At 43.5% G+C, this 18,706-nt stretch overlaps 1 protein-coding gene across 2 annotated transcripts in view; it reads left to right on the forward strand.

Moving 5' to 3' along the window:
- The window catches only part of PDCL3 (phosducin like 3), a 205,176-nt gene that overhangs the window by 38,292 nt on the left and 148,178 nt on the right, over positions 1-18,706 (forward strand). The window contains exon 10 of one of the 2 annotated variants that reach the window (XR_010405739.1): positions 489-15,960. The exons of the other annotated variant lie outside the window; for it this stretch is intronic. The gene's annotated coding sequence lies outside the window, so the exon portion shown is untranslated. Of the gene's footprint in view, positions 1-488; positions 15,961-18,706 lie in introns of those variants that run through there. 2 annotated transcript variants of the gene reach the window in all.

An 18,706-nucleotide genomic window follows, 5' to 3' on the forward strand; every position in this document is an offset into this window, starting at 1 on the left:
TGAGCTAAATACTGCTGTGGATGCAAAATAAACAAGATGTGGTCCTGGTTCTTAAAGATCTGGGTTTTTCCTTGGCTCATACTCATACTAATATCATGAGCCATGAGCCAAGGGTGAAGTGATGCCTACCCCCTTGCTGGAATCCCCTTGTTTCCTCTTTCTAGCAAAGAGAGAGAAAGAAACCTGTCCATTATACAGGAGGCTTTGGATGTTCACTGAGATATTAAATCGTTCTTGTGACTCATGCAGACAGGCAGTTTCAATAAGTGGAAATGGACAGAGGGCAGCAGCACAAGAACATGCTGGGTCATCTGGTGTCATGGTGTCTGTATCTAGGGCTGTACCTGTCCCACTTGTCCCCAGTAGGGCCAAAGAGTGGGTATTTGCAAGGCCACAACTAGGGTTTTCCCAACTCCTTCAGTTTTTAGTTCACTTTATGCCAAGCATGTTTTGGATTGCAAAAAAAGTTAATGTTTTTTTTCTTCCAGTGAACTTATTCATGCTCTTTGAACTTCAAGCTGGAAAAATCAAAGTCAGAATCCATAAGTTTCCCAGGAGCTCCTGACCTACTTTTGGGGAAACCAATTCCTGTTGGAACTACAAACAAGGGAACCGCTTCCAAAGATTTCACAGTGTGCTGTCAGAAGCATACTGGAAGCTGGGCACTCTGGGGGCCCCTCTGAAAATCAATGCATGAGCGGTCATGTCCAGTCCTGCTATTTGCTGGGTTTTACTTGCACAATGTCCATTCCAACATTGGAGACCTCCTGTGGGACCTGTCAGGTCTCTCTTCTCCCAGCCCTGCTCCCACACCTCTCCATGACCTGCACCTACAGCGCAGCCCTTAGCTCTTTCAACCTGAGTCCGGGGACACTGGAGGAGCTCCTCATATGGAAATGGGATTCAGTGTCTGATTCCTCTTGCTCTTCTCTTGGAGCTCAGTCCTAACAACTGGGCTCCTGCCTTTCTCCTCTTAAGTTCCCACCTTACAGCCAAGTGGATAACTGGGTCTTTGTGCTTGAATCCCTGCCTGGACAATCTCTGTTCGCTCAGACTTTCCTGGCCCTACCCTTGCCTATGCCTCCTGTTTCAGGCCCCAGGAACTGGAGGCCCACTCCTGTACCTCTGCATTTGGGGCCTTGCCTTTCACCCCAGGAACACACTGAGGTTCTGACACAGTCTATTCTTGGATGCCTGTTGGGGTATATCTTTATTCTTACAGCTCCTTCCTATGTTCCAAGGCCAAAGCCAGCAACCTGACCCCCTTCCTGCATATTATACCATTAATGTACTTTGTAATCCCTGATGTTTCTCTGCTGGAGAGAAAAATTATTTTCCACATTTTGTGATTTTCTTTGTTAGAATTGAGTGTTCATCACACACACGCATGCACATACACACACACAATTTGAGATGGTGCCAGGAAACCAACTGACCAGAAAGATTCATACTTGTTCAGGACTCACACCTGCTACCACCCGTGGCCCACTAGCTCTTAGGTGGGAATTTGTCCCACTTCATACTCAGAGGGGGTTAAAATTGTTGCCCTGAGTTAGAACTTCTGGGCTCTAACTTCCAGAAGCTTCTGGTCACTGAGTTTCTGCCTATGAGATGAAGCTAGCCAGGACTGATGATGGGGGTTTGTACGTGTTTTCAGATACACTCACCTCATGGGGGTTCCTGTGAATATTAAAAGAAATAACTCAAGTGGGGCATCAAACCTAGAGCTTGGCACATAATATGTGCTCATGTAATGTTGAGTATTGCTATTATCCTTAAGGGAGATACCCACTGCCCAGAGGGGACATGGGTGAGACTCAGATTGGCACTCCCACAAAGCTGACACTCCACATGTTCTGTGTCTCTCTGTGGGCTGTACTTTGAAGGCAGGACTTCCCTCCATGGGGCATTCCTGGTCTTTTCATACCTGTCTCTCTGGCTTATTCCATGGCAGTGGTGACTGTTGGGGGGGCAGTAGCCAGCCTGGGCTGCAGGGAGCCTTCCCATTCTGACTATGTCATGGCGCATGCCTCTCGATGTCCCAGGAGCTGGAGAGACCCAGTTCAAGTCCCAGTCCCGCCCATTCCAGCAGGAAGACCTTGGAAGAATGGCTTCATCTCCCAAGTTCCACGTCCCCATCTTTACATGGTGATAACCGCGCTAGCCTTATTGACTGAAGTAAAGGAATGACTGGTGGCTGAAGTAAAGGAATGACTGGTGGCACGTGCAGTGCTTGGGGGTTATTGAGTGGCTTTACCCCACACATGCTTGTCATTGTCATCATCTGTGATATCTCTGCAAGGCTCCTTGTTGAGGAGAAAACAAAGGGAAGTCCTTGAGAGAAACCAAGATCAGGAAGAAAGTCATGGGATTATCTTCAGAGGGTCTTCCATAACCCAGTCCCACCCTGAGCTCTTAGGAGTATTTCTGCATCTGTGTGAGCAAGCACACTAGCTTCCCTACCCTGGGGACTTGCCATGCTGTTTTGCTCACTGTCCTGCTCACATCTGCTCTTGGCTGCCTTATTTATTCCTCACTGTCCTCATCTGCTAGGGCCAGAGGCTCCATAAGGACAAGATCCCTTTCGAACAGAACATCACATATGTAGTCTCTGATTTGATCTGTGCTACGTGTGATGACCTGTATCACTTTGCTTATGCATGGTACAGCTGAATGCTGCCAAGAGGGAAGATGCTTTGGTTGTTGGCTCAAGCTCGCATTCAGGGATCCCTCCCGGTGCTTCACTAGCCTCCTGACCCAATTAGTAGTTGTCATCATCATCATCACCACCATCATCATCTGTTGATAGGATCTATCATTTATCACTCAAACTGGGACACTTAAATGTGAACGCGGGTGCTGTTGATGATTACTCCAGGACAACAGATGCGTCCAACTGAGATTGTCACCCTATTTATTGACCAAATACTGTTTCGAAGACTCTATGCTAAGCACTGTGCCTTCCTTGTCTTGAATCCATTCAATGCTCTGTTAGGTTCTATCTGTTCCCATTGTATGGATCAGAATACTGAGGCGTGAGAGCAGAAAGGACCTAGGCCAAGGTTGTATCACCTGTGAGTGGCAGAACCAGGCTGTCTGCGCCCATAGTCTGGGCCTGTGACCACATGTTGACCTACCTTCTGCTCACTTAGTCCTGCACTCAGGCATATCAAATGTGTGGGTAGCCACGTTACTCAGGCACTTGGCTAGGTATAGGGGCTACACAGGTAATGGAGAATTCTGGGATCCCTTAATAGGCTGGAAGTCAGACAGCTCTCAGTGTCCTTTGTTTATCTAGCTCTACATGGACCTCCAGAGCTAATTCACAAATGCCGGTGTGATGCGAGGAGTACTCTGGTCTTGGGCTGCAGGATGTAATTGTGGCATGGCAGCCTTCCTGCCACCTAGGGTTCAGTCTGGGAGCTGTCCATCTCCAGCTCAGATCCAGGGCTGGGGAGTGGGAGGTCCTTGTCAACACTGTCATACAGGGGAGCTGGAAATAGTTCAGGCATTTCTCATTCTTGTCCAAAGCAGGGATCAACACAGTTGACATGGTGGCGACCCCGTGGGTGCTGCATGTATGTTATTATGGACTGACAGCGGGGGCAGCTATCTTTGCCTGGGCCATCACATGGTGAAGCCGCAGCAACTCTGTGCACTTATCAGAACAAAAGACTCCTGGCCACCCCGTGAACTACATACCTGCTATTCCTCTGGACAGCCTTCTCCCAGCTCCTCTCGTTTGCAGCTCCCTCTCCTCCAGTAACTAGGCAACCAGGGGAGCATGCGTCCCAGGTTGACCACTGTAGGGGCTGTGAACTCTGCAGTGGTCATGAACACCCCACATTTTCTGGAAATGCACTTACCCAAAGTGTCAATGTAAGGGTGGACAAGCAGGAAAGAAGACACAAAGAAATACCTAACGCAGTCACATTTAGAAAAGGGGTGGCGTATCAGTTTTCTTCACATTTATATTTCTAAGTAACTGAAAGTCATCCGGCATGATAGTTATCACTCCATTCCTGTCTCCCTGGCACAAGTTTCTAATCACTCTTCTTGGGAACTTTCTAAGAAGGGTACACTATTTTAGTCATCCTAAAGAACTTTTGTAATCAAAGACACAATCCAAAATGCCATATGCTTTACTATTTTGTATTACCAGCCAGTTGTGGGTAGTCTGGGCAATGGTGCTGAGCTATGGCCTGGACAGTAGAAAACTCTGCATCAGGCATGCATTATTGATACAGAGCATCGAAATACACCACATGATTTTTACATACGCTCCTCCTTCCTAATTACGTGATGATGTTTTATTATGAGTTTCATCACCAGTACTTTAGCCGACGTGTATACAGCACTGACTCTGTGCCAGGCGCTGTCCTAATCCCTTTGTATTTAGTAACATACTGAATACTCCCAACACCTCTGTGAAGCAGGGCTTTAGTGAGAATAACAATAGCTGCTTTAAGGAAGAGAAACAAAAACGAAGTGGCTCTAACCAGATGGAATATTATCTCTCTCTCTCGTGACCACCTCTGTTCCAAGTTGGAAGGCAACATGGTCAGGCTGATGGCCCCTTTACCACTGTCTACATGTGCCTTCTAAAGTTGCTCTGATCCCGGCTACTCGAGCCATCAGAGGCGGAGGACAAGAGTGTAGTGACAGACACTTGCTCTTCCAAGGCCTGACCTAGAAATAGCACGAGTCAGTCCCACTTATTCAGTGAGAGATGAAGTCACATGGCCAGGCTGCTGGGGAGGCTGGGAAACGTGGTAGAGCCCACCAGCACGTGCCACCCCACAGTTCTGCCGTTACAGAGAAGGGGGAGCAGCCAGGGACTTCTACCACGGAGAGCCACTATCTTGACATTTTACAGAAGAGGAAACTGAGGGACAGAGCAATGAAACTCCTTTGAGAGCACAGATAATCAGTGTGGCTGGGATTCATACTTGGGTTGTCTGGCTTTTAGTCTATGCTTTCAATCATTATGCTGTATTAGACTTATAATACAATATTAGTTTTAACAATACAGATCTTCAAATTTGACCACTCACTATATTCTTCTATCCCAAAGCATCGAAGCCACTCATTTGTCAGTAAGATATGTTGAGATATCTGACATTGGATTGGAGAACTGCGTATCACCCATACTCTTCAGTCCAGAGTGAGAGCCAGGACTTGGCATTTAGAGCCCCAAGGAGCTTGTAGGGAGCAGACAGACAAGGGTCTCCTGAGAGACTGGCAGTGGGCAAGCCTTGCTCCTTGAGGGCTGGGAGGGGACCTGCTGCTCAGGGCTTGGTACAGAATATCACCTCCTTCTCCCTCAACTCTGACCAGCAACACTCCTTCCTGATGCTTTAAGCGACTTGATGGCCACAGCAGGAGCTGCTGAGAGGCAGGGAAGAACTGACAGCAGCCCAAAGCTGCACGGCTAACACATCCTTCAGCAAGGCAGGGGTCTGGGGGCATCTGCTCTCCTTGGCAGAATTTTCAGAGATTCTTTGCATCTTAAAGAGCTCATGGTGCTCTCATCAACTTCATCTCATCATGGTCTTGTTTTGTATTTCTCTTTTTTACCTTCATATACCATCATTTGTATGGGATTAGGAGATGGAGAAACTGGGAAGTCTGAAAAGCAAAAGAGCAATTTACAGTTATAAAGGCATCTCCTACATGCTACCTGGAGGTAGGCAGATCTTATCAGGCCCATGGTCAGAAGGGGAAGAGGAGGCCAGAGGAAGTCTAGAGGCAGCCATAGATCACTAGGGAGTAGCAGCAGGTTTACCCTTCCCAGTTCTGGCCCCGTCACCCAAAATACACTGCCTCAAGGTCTCTGGACTGATGACGGTGTTCTTCTAAATTGGTTAGTTTTTCCTACTAGGGGTTGGCAGGGCCAGCAGAGAGGATGGCCTGGATCAGTTTAAGCAAACATCCTGATCCAGTGATTTATAACTTTCAGGAGGTTAAGAAACCAGTATTCCCGCTGAGTCAAGGACTTACATATTCACATACACTTTTGGGAGTTCCCAGACATGTTGAAACCCATCCAGGGGTTCCCTATGTAAGGACTGGGACTCCTCTCCTAAATTTCTCCACTTGATTTATTTGTTAATCAAACCTGTGAAAATGGATCAACTCAAATTTTTATCAGTAAGAGAATAGTTGAGTAAATCAGGGCAAATCCATGGGATGGAATACTTTGTAATAATTCGGAAGTAAGAGATAGTTATTATATATAACAATATGGAAAAATCTCCAAGACAGTAAAGTTTGAAAAGGAAAATAAAAAATTAGTTCATTTAATTGAAATACATATATTGAGACTCTGCTATGTGCTGGGGCAGCAGTAAGGAGCAAAACAGAAGTCCCTCTCCTGGGAGTCTGGGCCACTGGGAAATGGGACTGAGAGATGCGGTGGGTGAGCCACACAGGGCCATTTGGATCAGTTCTGAGGATGGCAGGGAGGGTTTTGAGCAGGGCCATGACATGATGGCTTTTACTTTTTAAAAGCTCAGTCTGGCTAGTGTGAAAAGCATTGCTTCTGGAGGTGGCTGAAGCAGGGTGAGCAGGTTAGGAGACTACTGTAATAGTTTAGGCATGGCACTTTGTGTCCCCACCATGGGGGTGGGGGCAGGGTGAGAAGTGAGCAGGTTCTGGATGGCAGTGACCCTGGGATTTGTTGACAGTTCGGATTATGGAAAGAAAAGAGGAACCAAGGATTCCCAATCTGTGGCCAGTAAGTGGTGGGTAGACTGGGAGAGGAGCAGGTTCAGGAGGGGCAAAATCAAGGGTTCTGCCTTGGACCAGTTTGCAGGGCGTGTCAGAGGTCCCAGTTGAGATGTCAGGTGAGCAGGTGGTGGTCCAGCTTCAGGCTGGAGGAACATATTGAGAGCCAGCATCTTCTAACTGCTATGCAGTGCTGTAGGGCCAGGAGAGATCAAAGAGGTAGAGAAGTGGTCCCCGATGGAGCCAGGGACCATCCCTCATCCAGAGGTCACTCGTGTAAGGAGGACCCCAGCATGCGAGGTGGAGAAGGACCAGACAGTGAGCAGTGAGGTAGGAGGAGAGCCCAAAAAGGTCGGGCCCCTAAAACCAAGGGCAGAAAGAGCTTCAAGAGGGAGGGAGTAACCAGTGATAACAAATTCTGCCGATGCCACATACGTAAGATTATATACATATAATCTTATGCATATATATTCAGCACCAGACATGTAGATTCATGGAGAGTTCCAGAAGAATACATATTACAGGGTTAAGGATTGGGATTGGAGGAGGAAGTAAAGGGAACTTCTTCATGCTCCTATATCAGGTGTCTGTTGGTTACTCATGTTATTCAAAAAGAACAATAAATTTAAAATGGGGGAACTATCTCCCAGGGAGAGGGTCTCTCCTTGCTTGGGGCCCCTGCCTTGTACTTCCCACTTCCCTTTTATAAGGAGGGCTTACAGCTCCCAAACCGGCATCCCTCCTCCTCCCCAACCTGGGGCTGACTCCAAAGTCCAGCCCTTTCAGCATGTCCCCATTCTGCATTGCAAGGGGCCTTACTCCCCTCGCAGCCGTCTTCTAAACCAGTTCAGACAGGCAGGGAAAAGTAATTCCACAATCGGTTGCAGCTCTTTGTGAAGGTATAAAGAATATGTGACGCTGTGACATTTGCAACAGACTGCCACATTGATGGGGTTTTGTCTGTGGTGGTGGTTTTATCAATGGTTTTTCCTGAGCAATTTCAGACTCTGTTTTGTGCAGATGATTGAAGACATTCTGGAAATTTCTTTCTTTTTGAATGATCCATTCCACCCAGACATCCGAACCCTTTGAGGCAAAACAAATACAACGCACACACACTCACACTCACACACACTTTGAATCTCTGTCAAGCTGAGCGTCTCAGAGTAAATGAGCCAATTTGTTTTCATTTAAATATGTAAGTAGGAGAAGCAAACCTAATGGACATGCATGAGAGAACGCAGAGCTGTAAGCTGGAAAAAAATGCAGATGAATTTGTCACATGTCTCGTGATAAATGATATTTGTGCAATTAAACAGAGCCAGCCTGGTGGCCATGAACACCTCAATGCATTACATTTTTATCTGCAGGGCCGTTACCCTCATGTTTCCTGTCACAGAGTCTAAACATCACAACTCCGCGGAGGAGGGGCACTTTGACTGCAAGGATGCTGAGTTATGCCAAGCAGTACAGAAAAGTAGGTCAGTGGGTCACCTGTGCAAGCCTGAACAGAAGGAAAGTTTGTCTGACCCTGGTGAGGCCCAGGGCTCCCAGAGCCCGGTCAGCAACTGGTGGAAACCCTGGGTCACGGGGGCAGCCAGATAGCTGCATCCAGGGAGCAAGAAGACCCTAGGAAAAACAGAGTCAAGCCAGTGTTGTGGAGATGCAGGAAGAGTGAAAGATGGGACTGAGAGAATCCAGACATCTATGGCACAGAAAACAAAAGAGTGCCATGGATGTTTGGTGCCCAGAACAGTGGGGTGCCCAGATTTGGAGGGCTTGCTCCTTCCTGTACAGATCTAGACTCCAAGTGCATTACTTGAATCTACTTGAAGAACAAGTAGTTGAATCATGGTTTAATCATAGCCTTTCAGAGCTATCAGGGAGCTTGGGGGTTTATTTAGCTCAACCTCCCACCCGGAGCAGGAATTCATTCCCCAGAACCCCCAGCAGAGGGCCTGAATATCCAACTCCACCAAACTCAAGGAGTAATGGGCGCTCAGGGGTATGTGGGTTCCATTGCTGTCTACCATGCTGCAGATTTGACATGGGGTGCAGCCTGCAGGGTCTGCCCACCTGCAGAGTGGCTGGTGTTAATCTGCTGGACTGAGGAGTGTCCCCTTCCTTTCTCGCATCCTGTTCATGAGCCTTCCCATAAAGACATCCCCTATGGAAACCAGCAACAGGGGCTCAAGGCCCGCTTAGGGATACTGAATCTGTCCCCTACCCTCCAAATGACCACCTGTTTGGTCCTGCTTCTGCCCTTGGAGCTACAAGAACTGGTGTCCTTCCCCCTCCTACCTGACAAACCCGGAGTCTGCCTGCCACGTGCCCCTTGGTCTTCCCATTGCTCACCCACACTGGTGGCTTCTCCCGTACATGGCTTCCGGCACCTTCACCATCCTGGTGACCTTCTGGTCTGGCTCTGCCTCTTTTCAGTTCCCCAAGTGTGAGTTGTGCATCCAGAGGACCCAGAAGCATTTTCCTTATCTAATTAGCACTCCTCCAACCCTAGGAGCATGGATTTTTATTTTACAAAACAAACTGGGAACATTTAAAACTCCAGAATGGGGTTTGGATCAAAACAATGTTAGCAGTTTTGACGATTCTTTGGGACAGGTTGAGAAAGACTGGCAGAGTCCCACGAGCTAGAGAGTTGTGGCTCTGAGGAGGAGGATAGTCTCCTGGGTGCCAAGGCCAGCAGAGGGACGCGGGAGGGCTGGAACTGCCCTGGGCCTCAGAGGCTTTTCAGGGGCAGGGAGACCTTACTTGTGTGCAGGTTGTAGCCTTGCATCTCAGGGCTACTTTTTGATCAGCAGCAGAGTCTCTAGACCTGGGGACTTTGGCTAAGGGGAAAAAGGGAGCTGTTCTCTCTAAACCAGGAGTTTTCCTTCACACCTGGAGAAAATATCTGGGTCTCAAATCCTGGGACCTCAGGAGAATATACTCTTCATGTTAGTGGCATGGGTCAGGATGGGACCCTGGGCTCACCTCCTGCATGCTCCCAGCTCAGAGAAGAGAACCCCACAGTTCCTGTTCTAAGCCTGCTTGACCCCACCGTCACATGCTGGAGTCTTCTGTGAGGACACTGGGGTCCCCCCGGCTCGGTCAGAGGCCCATGCACGCTGGGCTTCAGCGCCCACTGTGGTTACTCAAACTCTGACCTGAGTGTTTCTTTGGCAGGTTATCTCACAGATTCCCCTTGATAAGGATCCTTTTCCTTATGCTTGCTCTCACGGCTTCTGCCCGTTTTCTAGATTGCACCTGGCAAACCTTAAACTGCCATGTCCCCACAACTATTTCACTGGCAGTTACTGCCCACACCCCGGGGGCAGGTGGATTGTGTGGAGCCCTCAGACCCCACCATGTTCCCTGTACACTGATATTAATCAAGAAAGCAAATAAATGGCACAGCTTTCCACTCTGTTGTTATTCCTTCTAAAATATCACTCTTGATCACTATGTTGAGACAAAATTTACTAGGACTTCAAACTGGCATTTCTAAGAGTTCCTACCTCAGATTGTAAATTAGGACTGATTCTCTATATAGTTCTCTGTGCAGAGGATGACGACTCAGTGTCTGGTGGATGCTAGAAGTGAGCACACCCAGCTCTGCCAAGTTCCAGGGTCTGAGGTGGGGCTACTGGGCACAGAGAGGATTTGTACCTTGAAGTGGTTTGGACCACAGGACAGTGAGTCCCTAGAAGACACTTTCTGTATCACAGCACCCCACAAAGCTGACTCAGAGCAAGGAGAAAAAAGATGCTTTGAGCTACAAGATGCAATCTCACTGCCACCCTGAGCTCCCCCCCCTCAGGAAGTGGGGACCATTTCTCGAGATAAGAAACAGTAACTGCATAGATAATGTTCTCACACCAAAGGTGGCGAGCTAGAAACAAGCTGGATGTGCCTGTGCTTGAAGGGGGTGTGGTAATGATAGGTCCTCAGCAGGTCTCTCTCTGGGGCCACATCGATACTGGGTAACCCAGGGGACAAATATCCTGCAGGAGAGCCCACATAAAACACTTCTCCTTCTGCAGCTTTGCAAACAGCCAAGTGCCACGGGGAGCCAGCAACAAGGAGATGAACACGGTGAGCGGGCAGAGCAGTCAGTGAGCTCAGGCCACATTATCTGTCTTACTCAATGGTGAGCACAAAAGCTGGTGGCGGTGTAAATAAAACCTGCTTTAGGCAGCTGTGAATGGCACTGTGATGACCACGAGGCATCTGTTGGCCTCCTGAGTGCAAGCCACACTTATCTCTTCCTGTCTGCAATAACATGGATCCCACTGCCCTGTAATCTCTCTGCATGCGTGTTTAGCATACCACTGGATGGAAAGCAGCTCAAGAGGACTTAGGTCTTGTTCATCTTTTTCCCCCAGCTAAGTAATAATAGCCAGCATTTAGGCAGCACTTACTGTATGCTAGGCTCTGTGCTAAATAGGTCACATACATTATCTTTTGTTTCTCACACCAATTCAGGGTGGTTGATAATGTTTTCCTGATTCTAAGGAAGGGGAACAGGCCTCATATTACCCACTGGTAAGTGATGAAGTGAGGATTCATATGAGACAGGGTGATTTGGCAAACAGACTCCTAACCATTGTAGCCCATAGCAATTTCCGTAAACCTGTGCCTCTCTCCAGGGCACCCACCACAGACCAGAAGTCATCACTTCCAAGGTCCCAGGGCTTCATATCAGCACCGACTGACAGCTCATACCAAATCCAGTCTTTTCTGACAGCACTGGTAGAGACCCTCCACATGAGCTGTTAGCTGCCTGGGAACAGGAACCATTGTTTATTCCTCTCTGTTGCCCCGAGAGATTCCAGGCCAGTGCCTTGCATGTAGAAAATGCTCAAGTGTTTAATTGAATTCAGTGTACTCATTTCTCATCTAAGGTTAATAGACGGGCCCAACATAGGGTCCTTTGAGACTAAACAACACTGAGTATTGAATTTGTAACCACGATGTGCTTCATAATAAGCATAATAAAATATGAACCCAAGAAAGAAACGAACTCCTAGCAGAAGCTGTATTGCAAGTCTGAATCATGTCCAGTGATTTTACAAGTACACATGTGAAGTGGCTCTTTGCTGGTTGCTATGAGAACCAGCACTCAGAAGCCCTGTCCAACCACAGTCTTCACAGTTGTGCATGTCCTGTGTATGTGTGACAGATGCAGAGCATGTACTGAAAGTAAACACCAGTGCTCTTGACATGTAAGATTGTCCTTGGAAAAGGTAAATACCCACAACTGAAACTTTTCCAAGTATCTGTTGATAAATGTCCTGACAGTCTTCCATGCCTACTTCATCAGATGATATCATCCATTATAAGGGAATTCTCAGGGTTCACTGAGAAGCTACTATGTGGTGGGCTCAGTGCTAAGTGTTGTGTGAGAACTAAAAAGCCAGAGCAGGGGCACCTGGGTGGCTCAGTTGATTAAGCGTCTGCCTTCGGCTCAGGTCATAGTCCCAGGGTCCTGGGATTGAGCCCCACTTCGGGCTCCCTGCTCAGCAAGAGAGCCTGCTTCTCCCTCTGCCTGCCGCTCCCCCCCACTTGTGCTCTCTCTCTCTCTCTCAAATAAATAAATAAAATCTTAAAAAAAAAAAAAAAAAAAGCCAGAACAGCTATCCTTGACACTGAGAAAATTTTAGTCCTGTTGAGAACCCACATCCAGGAAACAGATCCTTTGTGTACTTTTCTCAGTTTCCCCAGTAGTAACAATTTGTAAAACTATAGTATAATAACACAACCAGGATATGGACACTGCTCCAATCCACTGGTTTATTCATACTTCCCAAATTTTCCTTGTATTTGTGTGTGTGTGTGTGTGTGTATTTGGTCCTATACAGTTTTATCACCTAAGTGGGTTCATGTATCCACAACACAGTCAAGATGTTGAATAGTTTCAACATCATAAGTGTCCCTCTTTCTCTTTCATAATAATACCCGCCTCTATCTACCCCCAATCCCATCCTTAATCCTTGGCAGCCACTAGTCATTTCAAAAATGTTATATAAGTGAAATAATACAGCATGTAACCTTTTGAGATTGGCTTATTTTCATTCATCATAAATCACCAGAGATTCACCGAAGTTATTGAGTGTGCTAATAATTCATTCCTGTGTATTGCTGAGTAGTATTCTGTGGTATGGATGTACCAGTTCGTTTAACCATTCACCTATGAAAGGATATTGGGGTGAATTCCAGTTTGGACTATAACAAATAAAGCTGCTGTGAACAGTCATATACAGGTTTCTGTGTAAATGCAAGTTTTCATTTCTCAGGCATAAAAGATGAAAGTATAATTGCTGAGTCATATGGAAGTTGCATGTTTAGTTTTATAGGAAACTGTCAAACTCTTTTCCAGAGTGGATGTACTATTTGACATTACCACAAGCAATGCATGAGAGATCCAGTTTTTTCCTCATCCTTTCCTGCTTTTAGTATTGTCACTATTTGTTTTTAAGATTTATTTATTTATTTTAGAGAGAGAGAGAGTGAGAGAGCATGCGCAGGGAGGTTGGGAGGGGCAGAGGGAAAGACTCTCAATGGACTCCCAGCTGAGTGAGGAGCCCAACAGAGGGCTCGATCTTATGACCCTGAGATCATGACCCCGAGATCATGACCTGATCCAAAACCAAGAGTTGGATGCTTAACCGACTGAACCACCCAGGCGCCCCTTGTCACTATTTTTTATTTCAGTCATTATGATACATGTGAAGTGGTGTCTCGTTGTTTTTAATTGGCATTTTCCTCATGGCTAAGGACATTGCACATCTTTTCATGTGCCTATTTACTGTCTGTAGATCCTCTTTGGTGAAATGTCTATACATGTCTTTTGCCCAGTATGTAATTGGATTTTTTGGTATTTGCTATTGAGTTTTGTGCCTTCTTTATATAGCCTAGATACTAGTCCTTTGTCAAATATATGGTGTGTAATATTTTCTTCCAGTCTGTAGCTTGGTTTTTCATCTTTTGAACATGAGCTGTCACAGAGCAAAAGTATTTAATTTTGATGAGGACCAACTTGTCAATTTTTCCTTTTATGAATCATGCTTTTTGTGTCCAGTCTAAGAACACTTTGCATAGTTCTGGTTCCTGAAGACTTCTTCATACAGTTTTTTTCTAAAAGTTTATAATTTTGCATTTTACTTCCTAAATCTGTAATCCATTTTGAATTAATTTTGTCTAAGGTGTGAGGTTTATCTCGTGGTTCTTTTTTTTTTTGGCCTACAAATGTCCAGTCGCTCCAACACCACTTATTGAAAAGGCTGTCCTTCCTCTATTGAGTGGCCTTCGCATCTTGTCAAAAATTAATTGGGCATATTTGTGTGGGTCTGTTTCTGAGTTTGCTATTTTCCATTGATCTATGTGTTTAGCCCTATATCACTACCATGCTATTTTGACTACCGTAGTTATACACAGGCCTTAATAGTGGGTAGAATGATTCCTCCCACTTTATTGTTCTTTGTCAGGATTGTTTTAGCTATTCTAGGGCCTGTGCTTTACCATATAAGTTTTAGAATAAGATTGTCTATATCTACAGAAAACCTTGCTTGGATTTTCTTAGCAATTGCTTAAACCTGTAGATCAATTTAGGGAAAACTGACATCTTTACTACATTGAGTGTTCCAATCCATGAACACAATATGGCTTGCCATATATTTAGGTCTTTCTTTATTTCTTTCATCACATTTTATAATTTCAGCATAGAGATCCTGTACATGGTTTTGTTAAGTGTACCCGTAAGTATTTCATTTTCTTTGGAGTCATTATAAATGGTATTATATTTTTTAACTTTTGATTTCCACATGTTCATTGTTTGTATATAGAAATGCAATTCATTTTCTTTGTTGATTTTGTATCTTGTGAGCTTACTGAGCTCACTTAGTAGTCCTAAAAGGTTTTTCATAGATTCCTGGGGAAAGCATTCAGTCTTTCCTTATTAAGTATAAGATTAGTTGTAATTTCTTTTTTGTAGAAATTCTTTGTCAAGTTGAGGTTAGTTCTTTCAATTCCTAACTTGCTGAGATTTTTATTATGAATCGTGTTGGATTTTATCAAATGCTTTTTTTGTGCCAACTGATATGATTATATGATATTTCTACATTAGCTTATTGATGTGAAGCCTAACATTGAATGATTTTTTTGAGTGTTGAATCAGACTTGCATACCTCAAAGAAATCCCACTTCTTTATGGTGTATACTTCTTTTCATACCTTATTGGATAAGGTTTGTGAATATTTTGTTGAGGGTTTTAACATCTAATTTCACAAGAGTTTTTGGTCTGTATTTTCTTTGTACTGTTTTTTTCTGGTTTTAGTATTAGGGTAATATTAGCCTTATAAAATGAGTTGGTACATGTTCCTTCTTGCTCTGCTTACTGGAGGAGATTGTATAAAACTGGTGTTAATTCTTTAAATGTTTGGAAGAATTCTGTAGTGGCCTAGAGATTTCTTTTGTGGAAACTTTTCAGTTATTAACTTGATTTCTTTAATAGTTAGAGAGTTATTCTGATTATCTACTTTTGGTTGATGTGGTAGTTTGTGGTTTTTAAAGAATTAGTCCATTTCTTTGAAGTTGTCAAATACATGAGTTTAATGTTATTCATAGTATTCCCTTATTATCTTTTTAATGGATGCAGGACTTGTAGTGATATACCCCATTTCATTTCTAATAGTGATGATATGTCTTTCATTTTATTTTTTCCAGTCTTGTTAGAGATTTATCAATTTTATTGATTGTTTTTGAAAAGCTGGCTTTTGTTTTTTATCGATTTTCTCTATTTTTTTCCCATTTTAAATTTCATCTCTACTCTTTCCTTTCTTTTGCTTGCTTTGGGTTTATTTTGCTCTTCTCTTTTAGTTTCTTGAGGTAGGAACTCAGATTATTGATTTTAGATCTTCCTCTTCTTTAACATGAGCATTTAGGGCCATAAATTTCTTCACATTATTTCTTTAGTTGCATCCCACAAATTTTGATATGCTGTATTTTTGTTTTCATTCAGTTCTATGTATTTTTTTAAAATTTCCCTTTAGATTCTTTTGACCCACTAATTGTTTATAATTGTGTTGTTCATTTTCCACTTACTTAATTATTTTTCTGTTGTTGATTTCTTCTCTGATTCCATTGCGGCCAGAGACCACACTATGATTTCAATTCTTTAAAATTTGTTGAGGTTTGTTGTATGGCCCATAACATAGTCTACTTGGTGAATGTTCCATGGGCGCTGGAAAAAAAATGTTTAGCTTAGTACTGTTTGATGGAGTTTACTGTATATGCCAAGTAGATCCTATTGTTCGATTGAGTTATTCAGATCTTCTGTATCATTGCTGATTTTCCATCCAGCAGTTCTTTCAGTTTCTGAGAGGGAAGTGTTGAAGTCTTCAGCTGTAATTGTGGATTTTTCTATTTTTCCTATTAGCTCTATTGTTTTTGCTTCATGTATTTTGAGACTCGGTTGTTTGGTGCATTCACATTTAGCACTGTTATATCATCTTTATGGATTGATCCCTTTACCTTTATGTAATGTTCCTCTTTATCTCTTTAAAATAAAGTCAGTCCTGATTTTTTTTAAAAATTGTTTTCATGGCTTATTTTCCCCATCTTTTACTTTTAACCTACCTGTGTCACTGAATTTGAGATGAGTTTTTATATAAACAGTTGGGTTATTTTTTAAAATCCAATCTGCCATTTGGAGTGTTTAGACCATTTATATTTAAGGTAATTATTTATATGTTAGTGCTTAAGTCTGCCATTTTATTATTTGGTTTCTATTTGTTTCTTTTGCTTCTCATTCCTCCATTTCACATTTCTTGACTTCCTGCAGGTTACTTGAATAATTTTAAGATTCCATAATGATTTATTTATAGTGTTTTCTTTTTGGAGATTTATTTATTTATTTGAGAGAGAGAGGGGCAGGGAGAAGGAGAGAGAAACCCAAGCAGATTCCCTGTTGAGTGCAGAGCCTGACACAGGACTCCATCTCACAATCCTGAGATCACCACCTGAGCTGAAACCAAGAGTTGGACACTTAACTGTGCCACCCAGGCGCCCCTATTTATAGTGTTTTCGAGAATATCTCTTTGTATAAGTTTTATAGTGGTTACTCTGAGTATCACAATATATACATGTGACTTAGTACAGTCTACTGATATCAATATTTTACCTTAAATTGAGGTATGGAAATCTCAGTTCCATTTGGTCCTTTTACCTTCCTCATTTTTAAATATCATTTTCTTGCACATCAGATGGTGTTATAATTTTTATTTCAATAATAAAATATGATTTCTAAGGTTTATGAAGAAAAAGATAGTCTATAGTATCCTTATTTCTGCTTTTTTCATTGTTCCCTTTTTCTTTCCAATACTCTAATATTCCTTCTTTTATCATTTACTTTCTGTTTGCAGAACTTCCTTTAGCCAATCTTTCATTGTAGGTATGCTAGCAATAAACTCTTTTAATTTTCCTTTGTTTGAGAATCTTTTTTATTTCCTCTTCATTCTTGAAGAAGAATTTTACCAGATACAGAATTTGCAGTTGGCAATTCTTCTCTCTCAGCACTTGAAAAGTATGCCACTTTCTTCTGGCTTCCATGATTTCATATGCGAAATCAAATTCAAATTGCTGTTCCCCTATGGGTAAGGTATTGTTTCTGTTCGACTGATTTCAAGACTTTTGTTTGATTTTAGTTTTAAAAGTTAAATTATGGTGTGTTTTGATGTGGATTGCTTTGGGCTTATGCTGTTGGATCTGTAGGTTTGTGTCTTTTGCCAAATTCAAGACATTTTTATCATTGTTTCTTCAAATACTCTTTCCTTGCCCTCTTTCTCCTCTCCTTCTGGGATTCTTAAGGTTATAAGGGTTGGGTCTTTTCTTAACATTTCCCAGTTCTCTGAATCTCTGATCATTTTTTTCAGTTTATTTTCTCTGTTTTTCAAATTGGGTGACTTCTGTTGTCTGTCTGCAAGTCCACTGATTCTATCCTCTTTCATCTCCATTCAACTATTGAGCCCATCCAGTAAGGTTTTTCTGATTTCTGTCATTGTGTTTTCAGGTCTGTAATTTTCATTTGGTTCTTTTTTTTTTTTTTTTTTTATGGCTTCTGTTTCTTTAGTCAGATTTTTTTTCATTTATTTCAAGAGAATTTGTTATCAATTATTGAAACATTTTTATAATGGCTACTTTAGAAATCTTATCAATAATTCTAATACCTGATTCATCTCAGTGTGGGTGTTAGTTCCTTTGTCTTTTCTCATTCAAGATGTGATTTTTTTGGTTCTTGGTCTGACAGGTGATTTTTTTTTTTATTCTATCTTGGAAACTTTGTCTATTATATTAGGAGACTGAGTTCTGTTATCTTTACATTAGTTGTATACCCAGTTTAGGTTTAGTATGGGTGTCTTGCCCTAGTTTTATAGGCTCTAGTTCCAATAACAGTTTAATTTTAAGAGTCTTTGACCTGCCTGTCGTATCTGGTGCTGTTGGGCTCCAGCTGGCCCCTGCTGCTGCTGCCACCTGAGGGGATAGGAAGGCTTTTGCCAGACCTGGATGTTGGGTTTCTTTTAGTGGGGAGGGTTATACCTACCACTACTTCCTAGATACCTTGGTATTTCTGGGCAGGGCAGGCAATTCTCTTAGAGAGCGACAGAGTGGGGGAAAAGGGAAGATGACCCAGGGCCAACCCCTGAGGGACCCCCAACATGTAAACATTGTGTAGTGGAAGAGTTTCTGGCAATGCAGAAGGAGGGGCAGAATAATAGAGGTGCTGGGAGTACACTATCCCAGAGACCAGAGAGAAAAGGATTTCAAGGAGAGAGTGGCCAAGCTATACCAAAGGCTGTTGAAAAGTCATGTAAGAATGAACCCTGAAAAGTTTTCATTGGATTGGGCTGTATAGTTGTATGGTGGTCATTGGCTAGGGCAATTTTGATGGAGTGGTGAGGTGGAGGCTGGAATGAAGCAGTTTGAA

The sequence above is a fragment of the Mirounga angustirostris genome, unplaced genomic scaffold (assembly GCF_029215605.1).
Source record: "Mirounga angustirostris isolate CCGP_5_RB_7025 unplaced genomic scaffold, mMirAng1.0.hap1 SCAF_10, whole genome shotgun sequence".
Lineage (NCBI taxonomy): Eukaryota > Metazoa > Chordata > Mammalia > Carnivora > Phocidae > Mirounga > Mirounga angustirostris.